The sequence below is a fragment of the Hyaena hyaena genome, unplaced genomic scaffold, assembly GCF_003009895.1.
Source record: "Hyaena hyaena isolate Hyena2069 unplaced genomic scaffold, ASM300989v1 scaffold_123, whole genome shotgun sequence".
NCBI lineage: Eukaryota > Metazoa > Chordata > Mammalia > Carnivora > Hyaenidae > Hyaena > Hyaena hyaena.
The window spans coordinates 1,199,250-1,211,411 of record NW_024080756.1 but is presented as its reverse complement, the minus strand read 5'-3'; the positions used below and the strand labels follow the sequence as shown (position 1 = coordinate 1,211,411).

The following is a 12,162-nucleotide window of genomic DNA, read 5'->3' as shown; positions in this document are numbered from 1 at the left end:
AAATACATAGGACATGGACATGCAGGTACTTTGGAAACAGGTTCAACTAAAACCAAGAAACTTATTATGCTTTAGGGTGACCTAGTTATTACTCTAGGCATGCTCCTTCAACAGATGTTACCGAGTACCTATTGTATGCTAGCAGCTGTGCTAGACAAATCAGCTACATGTGTATTGAGAACCAAGATGGAGACTAAGTTGTAGTTGGAGCTACAGCAAAGGGGCCTTGATAGGGAAGTTGATCAATTTAAATTTTTTTTTAATGTTTTATTTATTTTTAGGAGAGAGAGAGAGAGTGACGGTGTGAGCAGGGGAGGGTCAGAGAGAGAGGGAGTCACAGACTCTGAAACAGGCTCCAGGCTCTGAGCTGGCAGTCAGCACAGAGCCCGACGCGGAGCTCGAACCCACGAACTGCGAGATCATGACCTAAGCGAAAGTCGGATGCTTAACCAACTAAGCCACCCAGGCGCCCCGGGAAGGTGATCAGTTTAAAAGGGATCCATGAATCAGTGGGTAGATCTTGAACATTTGTATTGGGAAGTTTGCATTTAAAATAGTAAGAGAAATGCACCATAGATCTTATACAATGATATTCGTGGTAAAGATTATTGTAGAAGTGGTGAATAGGATAAAGTGGAAGCCAGAGAAATTAGAAGCAGAGAGACCAGCTGGAGGAGTGTTGAAATAACACAGGTGTGAAGCACCAGACAAGATTATTGGCAGTATAAGCAAGTGTTGGGCAAGGGCCCAGGAGTTCAACGGGTATTCTCTCTCTCAACTTATTAAGTGATATACAATTTATGTCTCCTGTTTTATTACCATCCTCCTGTGTATTTGGTAGAACTGAGTCAACATTCATCATCTTTTAACCAGTTCTTTATGTATCAGTCTTTTCTTTTAGTGCTAAGTACACTCTAAATAGCATTTTTTCATAAAATTTACTGCACTGCACAAAAATATGTTTCAAAAAGTAATAGACAGTGATTAGAAATATCGAGTATTTGTTCAAGTTCATTTCAGCCTCTTTGTCTGCAGATTATAGTATTTGTAGTCTTTCATGAGAGACCCCAAGCTAAAACCACTCAGTGAAGCCATACTTGAATTCTGAACCAAAGAAATTATGAAATATAATACATGTTTGTTGTTGTTTAAGCCACTAAGTTTGGGATAGTTACTTCTACAACAATAAATAACTAATCCATGCCATTTGCCCTCAAGCTGCAACCTTCTTTCACTGTGGACAAGGTGTGCTTCCATGCCCTTTAACCCTTTGCCCAGCCATTTGACTTGCTTTGGCCAATAGGAGGCCCTCTTGGATCTCTGCCATCACTATGAGAAAAATATGTTCTGGATAGACTGCTGGTCCAAGAAGAATGAGAAACACTTGGAACAGAGCCTCTCCAGCCAACCTAGAAATGTGCAGTGAAAAGCAGAGCCACCAGTCTAGATTAGATGAATCCTGGCTGATCCACAGACACATACACAAATGATTACTGTTTGAAGCCACTGAGTTGGGGGTAGCGTTACCAGTAACAAATTGGGAGTCAGAAGGAGTCAGGGAATCTATGGGGTCGTAGAGATCTAGGCCAACCCTATCATTAGGGTTCTTATTAGAGCAGTTGACTTGAGACTTTTAGCCTGAGGACCAAGCCCTGCCTTCCAGGGCTAGGAACTGCTAAGTAACCGCAATGTCAACCCTCCCTGGGCTGGAGAGAGCAGAAGTTTGGTACCTGGAACTTCAGGAAAGCCCTATCAGGGCTGTTTGTGAAGCATCTACAGTGTTTTTTTAGTGCTTTTTTAAAAGTTTTTATCGTTTATCAATCCTTATGAGAAATCTGCACAATCACTGCAGATAAAGTCACTGCAGAATCTCTTCCTTCTTTTTGCCAACACTTCTTTGGCCTTCGCAGCCCCCCTGACTTTCTTCAGTCTGTTCTTGTGTTCCTCTCACTGTTTGCACTAAGTCTTTTTTCTTTTTTTCTTTTTCTTTATTCCCATACAGACCACATCTTACTGGTGTGTATTTGGGTTCATGAATTGTAAATCATGTTGATTTACATAAATCAAACCAGTTGTCTTACCGCCACCAAAATGAGCTTTGAATCCAAATACAGAGGTGGCATCCAGTGTGCTCGTCCACATTTTAGCAAGTTTCTCCTAAATTTCTTAGTTACCATTGCCTTCCTAGGATGAAGGACATCAGGGACCTTTTGTTTCCACTGAAGTAGTTGGTTGGTCATAAACTTCTTCGTTGTGATAGTTACCGTCCTGAAGGCATTCATCTTCAGACAGCCTGAGAGGAATACAGGGGTTTTTATGGAATCATCATTGTGCACTGTACAAACAGAAATATGGAATAATGTGGAAAATCCAGGGTTTTGTAATCTGTTCCCATAAAAATGGATGGAGGTGGGCAAGGGAGGTTAACTAGAGAGAGAGAAAATCAGTGAGTTTGAGTTCAAAGAAGCTAATTAAGCTTTTCAAGTGGAAGGTAATTCATATTGGAAGTTTTCTTTTGTAGATTAGAAATAGGAAAACTTTATTTTCCTTTCTGTTGAGTTAAAACTATCCTGTGTGCGTGTGTGTGTGTGTGTGTGTGTGTGTGTGAGTGAGTGAGTGTGTAAAAACTATCTTTAAAAGAAAACATGTATTTTAAGAGATTTAAAAGTGAAATGGTGAGTGCTGTATAAAAGCATTAAGATACTCTGGGGTATATTTCATTGCTACATTTACTCACAACCTGTCCCTCACATGTACCCAAGGCATGTATTAACGAGCTAATAAAATATGCCATGTCATGTTTTATTGTTTGCTAGGCATCTGTTCAAGCTTATATCACTCACATATCTAAGACTTTGAAGATGCTAGTGGAGGTGATAATAAATATCTATAATTTTGCTAACATCCTTTTTTCATAAAGTAGACACAGTCTTAAATCATTCATTGCAAATAAAAATGTTGAATTTATTCAGAATTAAAGGCTATTGAGAGTGGTTTAAATTTTTTTTATTATGAAATGTATCAGTCATACAAGAGTATACATGATAGACATACATAAAGAATAATAATAAAAGTACCCATCATCACAGTAGTACTGTATATATATTTTAATCCACAAAATGTTTTTATTTAAAGGAAATAGCAGCAAATGTATTGTGAAGTAAATATATTAGAATCAAATGTAGGAGATGGGGTGCCTGGGTGGCTCAGTCGGCTAAGCATCCAACTTCAGCTCAGGTCATGATCTCATGATGCATGAGTTCAAGCTCCGCATTGGGCTCTGTGCTGACAGCTCAGAGCCTGGAGCCTGCTTCAGATTCTGTATCTTCCTCTCTTTCTACCTCTCCCCACTCACACTCCATCTCTCCCTCTCCTAAAAATAAATAAGCATTTTTAAAAAATCAAATGTAAGAGTATTAGGTTAGATATATAGAGGTATAAGAAGTGAAGTTTAATACAGATACAGAGAAGGCAGAAAAGCTATTGGTGTCTGAGAAAACTTAGTACATATGATGGTCCTTTCAATTAAATAGACCCTCAAGTTTAAAGTGGGTCTGGTTGGTGAACAATTTCATTTGTTCAGTGTTTAAATTGAATTTGTACACCATTTAGAGGTACTCCAGGTCACTCACTGATAGCTATCATAGCAAAGCATCTTAAAAGGCAGTTTATTTGCCTGAGAGATAAAACATGACTATTAAGAATGTAAATTGTTTAATAGAATACCATTCTGATCACAAGATAAGAATAGACCTTTCAGAAAATGAAGCCCAAGCCTTCAATTATCATCTGCCTATATGCCAGTGAGGTTCAATTTATATCTCCATCCCAGACCACTCCTGAGCTCTAAAGCTAAATATTTTCCTGCTTATTCAGTATTTCTTCTTGGAGCTCTCACAGGCATGAGAGACTCTGTACATATAAAACCAAATATATGATCTTCCATTTCCCTCCAAACCCACTCCAAACCACTTTTCCTCCAAACCACTGTTTATCCCGATTCTCAGGGTCAGAAACATAGGAGTCATTCTTAATACTTTCGCCACTCACAATGCTTACTTACCCCCATGGCTGCTCTACTCCATCTTCTGTGTTGTCACCTTAGCCAGAAGCATAACTGAAAGGAAGCAAAGAAAGCAGTTGCTCTCCTGAGCACTCTTCAAAAGTAGTGTGTGGTAGTTTCAAAAGAAAAAAGGCCACAATTTTTTTTTACTTTCATCCCATCATCTCCCATGGAGTAGTGAAGATCTGTGTCCCTTTCCCTTGAATCTCAGTGGGCTTGTGAGAGCCTGAACCAATAAAGTACTGTAGAAATAACACTACATGACTTCTCGGGTTCTTAGAATGTTTGCTGTCTTGAAACACTCCGCCTGGTCCCTCTCTGAGCTCAACCTGCTCCACCACCCTGCTGTCAGAAGTCACGTGAGTAGACCACGGGGAGGCACTCCAGTCCTCAGTCCCAGAAGAGCCTCACTGAGGTGTGTATGGGTAAATAAGCTATCTTATTAGAAGCGGATCTCTGGTGTTTTGGCTGTTCCAGCCGCTAGCCAGTCAGATCATCCCCAGCTTTTCAACTTTTCCTGAGTGAGGCGCCAGGAATCTTGTAGCCGAGACCACCCTCTCTCTTTCTGAATTCCTGACTCACAGAATCTTTGGGCATAATAAAATACCTGTGGTGTTTATGCCACTAAGGTTTTGGGTAGATTGTTATGCAGAAGTAGAAAATCAGAATATAGATCTTTTCAACATTTTTTAAGGCAGTATGTTAGCATGATGGTTGTTAAGACTGCTGAAAAGATACAGGGAGGGACAGTGTAACATTTATTTTTTTTGAAGACAGAGACAGAGCATGAGTGGGGGGAGGGGCAGAGAGAATCTGAAGCAGGCTCCAGGCTCCGACCTGTCAGCCCAGAGCCCAATGTGGGGCTCAAACCCACGAACTATGAGATCATGACCTGAGCTGAAGTCGGATGCTTACCCAACTGAGCCACTCTGACGCCCAAGGGACAGAGTAAATATGCTTTCAAAACATCAGTGATTGAATCCTAAAATTTACCCAGAAGGTGGTTATGTTAGCTTGACCTGCTGTAATAAAATAGCATAGACTGGATGGCTTAAATACCAAAATTTATTTTTGCAGAGTTCTGGAGGCTAGAAGTTTGAGGTGAAGTTTCTGGCCAATTTGGTTTCTCATGAGAGCTCTTTTCCTAAGAAGCAGGTGGCCACCTTCTCTCTGTATCCCCACATGGGGGAGAGAGAGCCAGGCAAGGTCTCTGGTATCTTTTAAGAGCACTAAGCATCAGATCAGGGCCCGCTCCTTATGACTTCATTTAGCCTTAATTACTTCTTTAAATATAGCCACAGTGGCGGTTAAGGGTTCAGCACATGAAATTTTGCAGGGATCCATCCGATCCATAATAGTAGTCAGGAGCAGGACCTTGTTTATGTCCTCACGCCCCACCATGCATGGCACAGGCTACAGCCTGGCTTTACCCTACACATTCACCCTTGTGTTAGAACCTGGCTGCTCCCTGTGTGTGACCCATGATGCCATCATCTCATATCTGAGCTACTCTGGTAACTTCTCCTTCATCTCCCTGTATACAGTCCCCTTCATCTTCTAGTCTTTTCTCCACCCTACCAGGGATCTCAGAATGCTAATCTGTTGATTCTGTGCCTGTGCTCTGTGTCACTGGAGGAAGTACATCCCATCATTCTTGGGATAAAGACCAAAATCCTAAAAGTGACCCTGCGTAGTCTGACCCCAGTCTATTCCTCCAGCCAGACCTTGTACCACTTGTTCTCACCCTCACTGTCTGCATATCAGCCCTGATAGCCCTCTCTGACTTTTCAGACATGCCATTCTCCTTTGTGTGTACGATCCTTAGAGCCTAGAGCATGAATCTTCATCTTCTTTGCTATTTACCCCTTATTCATCCTTCCTTTATCATCTTGAGTATCACTTCTTCAGGGAAACCATCCCCCAAAGCCCCAGTTTTTTGATTACATGCTTTCATAGAAGTATGTTCATCTCCCCCATTGGAAGTATCTAAGTTTATAGTTAAGTATTTGTCTGGTTATCTGATATATGGTTTCCTCACTAGATTATAATAAGTACAAGGACTCTGGTTTCGCTCACTGGCATGATCACCTGGAACAATGTTTTGTACCAAAAAGACACTCAGTAAATCTTTAACAAATGAATAAATGAATAAATACAAATAGTCAATTTCATTGACTGTCTATTTGTACAGACTTCCCACTTCTTACCCATTACATTGGTAAGTAAAACAATAATTCTACTGAATGGCAAGGCAGTCTCAAACTTGGCTGGTCCTTGTGCACATCAGAAGAACCATTCTAAGGCACCTGGTGGGATCTGTCAGTACAGCATGTGAATCTTGATCTCTGGGTCAAGAGTTTGAGCTCCATGTTGGGTGTAGAGCTTCCTTTAAAAAATAGGGAGGGGGGTGCCTGAGTGGCTCAGTCGGTAGAGCGTCCGACTTCAGCTCAGGTCATGATCTCACAGTTCATGGGTTTGAGCCCTGCGTCAGGCTCTGTGCCGAATGCTTGCCTTCGGATTCTGTATCTCCCTCTCTCTCTTTCTCTGCCCCTCCCCTGCTCGCGTTCTGTCTCTCTCTCTCAAAAATAAACATTTTTTAAAAATGTTTAAGTGCTTTACATTTTAAAAGGAGAAGAACCTTTCTTTAAAACAACTTGGCAGAAAGTTTACAGAGGCTTTAAAATATTCCAACCCACAAATTTTAATCAGACTCCATCTCTAGTAGCCAGGCTCCAAGATAGGTTCTAGTGAGCCCACCTCCTGATATCCTGCATAATTCCTTTCTATACTGTCCTAGGTTGGTCTGTGTGATAAACAGCATTCAGTTGATATGATGGCATGTCACTTTGAAGATCAGGAAAGATTGTGAAGCTTTCTCTGGAATGTGTTCTCACTCTCTCCCACTCTTTTGTATTACTTAGTTTGGGGGAAGCCAGTGGCCATGTCATGTGAGCAGCCCTATGGAGTGGCTGATGTGGCAAGGAACTAACAACTACTACCAAAAGCCACCTGAGTAAGTTTAGGAGTGGAGTCTCTAGCTCCTCTATATTGCTCCAGCCGCAGCTATCAGCTTGAGTATACCTCATGAAAAGCCCTGAGCCAGAACCAGCCAGCTAAGCTATTCCTGGAACTCCTGACCCTCAGAAACTATAAGATAATAAATGTCTGCTGTTTTAAGATGCTATGTTTTGGGATAATTTGTTATGTAGCAATAAATAACTAATACACCATCCTAAGCAGATTTCACCCTAAAATGTTTCAGTAGTTTGTTAACGTTGGCATGTGTAGACTTTGTATAGCGTGAACATTTTTCATTAAGGGACGAATTCGTTGGAATGCTTTCAGCTGCAAAAAATGGAAAATCCAATTAAATAGTTACAAAAGTAAGGTAGTCGATTTTACTCTAACCAAACGTGCCGATGTAGTCGGGCATCAGGCAGTTAACATGACAACTCCATCATATCAAGGTTTACTGTCTCTGCTCTGCCTCTTAGTGTCCAATTTATTATCAGGCTGGTGGCAATTTGGGTGTATTTCTCCAAGACAGAGCGGCCTCCAGGGGAAGCAGTTGCAAGTTCCACCTGAGTCTCTCTCTAGGAGCCTCTTCATAGACTCCCTCACTGCTGTATCTCATTACCTAGAATTACCCCTTCCTAAATGAATCATTGGCAAGTGTTCCATGAAACGGAGATATATGCAAAACCACCTCAGAAGGTGAGAGGAGCTATTAGATCAAAGAAAAGACAGACACAGTCTGTCACAGTTTGACGAGAAATGGCTTATTAAAGGGACTTATGGACAGAAGCATGTCTTGGGCAGCAGCAAAATACAACCCCACCTCCCTTGAGACCTGCTTTTATAGCCTAGGGGCCGGGAGTACATACTAGGGAACCACCAAGAGGAGAATGTTTAAGGACAGGTGTATGTCAGAGTGCCTGGGTGGCTTGGTTAAGCATCTGACTTCAGCTCAGGTCATGATCTCGCAATTCATGAGTTTGAGCCCTGCATCAGGCTCTGTGGTGACAGTGCAGAGCCTGGAGCCTGCACTGGATTCTGTGTCTCCTTCTCTATCTGATCCTTTTCTGCTCCACTCTGTCTCTCTCAAAAAAAAAAAAAAAAAGAATAGGTATGTGTCATAATCATATCTCCAGGGAAGATCAAGGGTGTTATGCCCTGAGGGTGTACTTAAGAGTGTGGTTAAAGGAAAAAAAAAAAAAGGAAAGAATGTGGGAGGAGAAGGGATTAGAAGGGGTTATGCTCAAGGAAGTTCAGGTCCTAGAACCATCATCATGGCCACTTTGTACAAAAGGGCATTAGTCTGTTCACATACCAGAGCAGTGAGTACCCAAACAAAATTAGGCCTTGTTAGTAAGGAGGGAGAGGGGAGTGGATCCTAGCTAAGCAGCATCTTGTCCACAGTAGGGAGCTATCTTGTTTCACTTTTTGAACAGCTCATCTTGTTCTTGCGTCTCAGCCTCCATTAGCTACCACTTTAGCTCATCTGCTCACCTACCTATAGCACTTCACCCCTTACTGGATCTTCAGTTATTTCCCCTCCTGTCTAAACTGCCTCTGGAGCAACCCATCTAAATTGCACATGTAATCATATCTTTTCCTGCTAAAAACAGTTTCCTAGCACCTAAATGATAAGATCCAAACCTCTAGGCGTCTTGCCTTCCTGACTAGTCTCATCCTTCACCTACCTCTCCCACCATATGCTTCAACAATATGGAACTAATATTGATGCCCCAAAGTTATCCTCTGTGTCATCTTCCTGACTAATTTCAGTTTATTATTCAGACCCGAACTCAACTCTAACTGTCCTCTCACCGAAGCCGTCTTTAATCTTTCTTAATAGAGGTGTTCACTCCCTTCTCTATACTATAAGCATAGGTCCTTTTGCACATACCAAACTACTTTCTGTTGACTGTGTTTCTCCCCTGCTGAACTTCTAATGGTCAAGAAGTAATGCCTAACTAATTTTCAAATCCACAGTGCTTGGCATGTAGTAGCACACAGAAATATCAGTTAACTGAATCTACTGCACATTTGCATGGGACAGCAAACACTGGCATATGCTGTGCATTTCAAAACAGGCCGCATTTCCCCTTGGTGTCCAGTCTGTTCATCGCAAAGAATTATTCAGTATTCCCTACTGCCCCCCACTGTACAACCCATCCGAAGACTATCTGCTGCCCTCTAGCTGTTCAGAGCTTCCCCCTTCCCAAGGATGCCACCTGCTGAAGGATTTGTGCTCTAAAATAGTCTTCCCGTCTCCATCCTGACCCCTTTTCGGCTTGGTCAGTCCCATACATCTCAGCAACAAGTGACTAGTGGGGAGGGCAGGAAGGGACTAGCTGGTTATAAACCAAAGAATTCTCAATTTTTAAATTCCCTAGTAATCTTCTCTCTAATTTCTGAGTAAAGTTTTAAAAACTTTTTATTCTATAGAAACATTTTTAAAAAAATAGAATTCAGTTATACACATGTATCAGATCTTACTAGTTTCTCTCCCATGATTTACAAAGATACAAAGCTTCCCAATACTACTCTACTCTTTCCCTTGTGATTGGATTATAAATCTGAGCAAATTACTTTATCCCATTAGGTGAATCTGTTAAAATATTATACTTTTTTTCTTCCCTAGGGATTCCTGAAAAAATACTTGTGATATCTGCTGTTTCTAATCTCATTACTCATCTTATGCTCTAGACTCTTGGATTTCTTCAATGGGTATTATTAAAAGACTTAATTTATAGGTTGAAAATATTTTTTGATACATAGACAAAACATGTCATTCATTCTTAAATACAGCCTACTTTTTCAGCTATAAAAGTTTTGCATATTTTTCTATTATGTATTAAGCAAAATAGAATCCAGTTGCTATAGGTCTGAGACCCATCTCTGCTTAGTCTCTGACTAGTGTCTGATTTGGATCAAAATATCATCTTCAAACCTCCTTGCCTTTTAAATGGGAATAATGATAATTGGGATTTTTGAGAGCTAATAGTGAATGTGCAAGGGCCATCACTTAGCTAGTTCCCAGGAAATACTAGATTTCATTCTCTCCCTTGCTTTCTTCTTATCCCTAAATTTAGAGGGACTTTATTGAAAATTTCCCAGTAAACTCTTTTGGCTCGTGTTTAACTTCTCAAAATAGCTGAAAACAGCAACTCAAAGCAAACATTTAAAATGGTGAAATGTGTCATTAGAGGGATCTGGTCTTTCATTAAACCCAAATTTATGCTGCGTTTATAAAGATAGTGGCTCAGAGTATGTATTAGAAGTAGGAAGCATGAAAAATAGAATATTTGCACACTTTCTTTAAAGTGTTTTTATCTTGACAGGCAGCCAGTTTCTGAATCTCCCAAACTCTTCTTTTCTGATGATGTGAAAGGTAGGAGTTCGACTTGGCAAGTTCTAGATGGGGCTTTGTCATTCTCCTGCATCAGTTAATTTACTTTTGTTCTGTGGCCGTGGACTAGACCTTTAATCCCAACCAGCCCCTTTATAAATACGCTGTGGTCTCCTGTGAATATTTATGTACCAATGTATTGCTTTCATCAGGAAAGCAACCCAGAGTACGCCCCCAGACAATTCAGTTAGCAGACAGCATATTATCTCTGAGCAAAACCACCAGTGCCCCTATCTCAGGCAAACATCATCTTGCAAGCTTCAGTTGTGTGTGTGTGTGTGTGTGTGTGTGTGTGTGTGATTGAACCAGCCTTACTTGAGTGAAAAGGTGAATAAGAGACCTGCATTTTTTAAGTTAATGTACTTTTGTCTGACAGTCATTCAATAGGCACATTGGCATATATTACCTTTATGGAAAAAAGGAAATCCCATCAAAAGTAAATATTCATTCACTGTATCTTCCTTTTATAGATAATAAATCTTTAGTAAAAACTGCACATATGTAATTGATGCTATAAGAATATCTAAATCTCATTTACTCTTGACTACATTCATTCATTTCACACCAATTCTATATCTCTGATGTGTGAAGATACTGATTTGAATGTGGTTATCAAACCAGTTTCTTGGTATTTTATGGATTTATTTTTCCTTTGTAACAGAGCATGGTCTTTTAATATATACATGGCAAGCTGATGGAAATGAATGGAGGGATTTGTTTCACTTGTAACCAAGTTCACAATGTATAATAATTTAATGTTCATGGAATAAACTAAAATAAAAATTTTCTGATTAACTTAGAAACATTAACTTATGCTCTTATTAACTTAGGTAGTAGATTTCTAAGGACTATAAGTTGTTTTATGGTTTACTGAATTTTCAAGTTTTTTTTCAGTGATCAGGTATCACTTGCATAATTTAAAATGTGGAAATAATAAAACATCTTAAGCACACTAAATAAAATATAATGAGCCAAACTGAATCTTTTATTGGAAATCCTGCAAAAATTATTCTGAAATAGAATTATATTGGTTTATCTATATTTTTATATCCATATACAGATATATTTATCCACGCCATTCCTGGACTGTGAGCTTCTTGAGGACAGACTTTTTTTTCTAATTTCTTTTTTAGTTTATTTTCTGAGAGAGAGAGCGAGCAGGGTAAGGGCAAAGAGAAAGGAAGAGAGAGAATCCTAAGTAGGCTCCATACTGTCAGCTCAGAGCCCGATGCGGGGCTCAAACCCACAAACCATGAGACCATAACCCAAGCTGAAATCAAGAGTCAGATGCCCAACCAACTGGGCCACCCCAGCACCCTGAGGACAGACTATTTATTAATCCTTATGTCTATATTGCTTTGCAGAAAACCTGACCCAAAGGAGAACCTAAATAGTGTTTGTTGTGTGAATAAATGAAGATGGTATACCAACCACAAAAAGTTAATTGAGAGTCATATAAGTTTTTTAAATAACAATTTAAGTATGATACTAAGAAATGTAAAATATTACTCATTCATTTTTTTCTTTTTTAAGAACTTTATTGAGCTGTATTTTACATATCATAAAATCAACCCATTTCTAGCCTAAAATTCAGTGATTTTTTTTTAGCAACTGTATCAAGTTGTACAACCATCACCATGAATCAGTTTTAGAACATTTTCACACATACCCTCATAAGGTCCCT

General features: G+C 39.9%; 1 protein-coding gene and 1 long non-coding RNA gene across 5 annotated transcripts in view; one reads left to right on the top strand and one right to left on the bottom strand.

Moving 5' to 3' along the window:
* The window catches only part of LOC120235231, a 75,912-nt gene that overhangs the window by 9,671 nt on the left and 54,079 nt on the right, over positions 1-12,162 (bottom strand). Inside the window, exons 3-4 of one of the 2 annotated variants that reach the window (XR_005529343.1) lie at positions 4,064-4,117; positions 1,938-2,293 (exon numbers count right to left, since the gene is read on the bottom strand). This is a non-coding gene — a long non-coding RNA (uncharacterized LOC120235231). Of the gene's footprint in view, positions 1-1,937; positions 2,294-4,063; positions 4,118-12,162 lie in introns of those variants that run through there. The other variant, XR_005529342.1, reaches the window with a different exon arrangement.
* The window catches only part of PDSS2 (decaprenyl diphosphate synthase subunit 2), a 260,475-nt gene that overhangs the window by 197,754 nt on the left and 50,559 nt on the right, over positions 1-12,162 (top strand). The gene's annotated exons all lie outside the window — the stretch shown is intronic.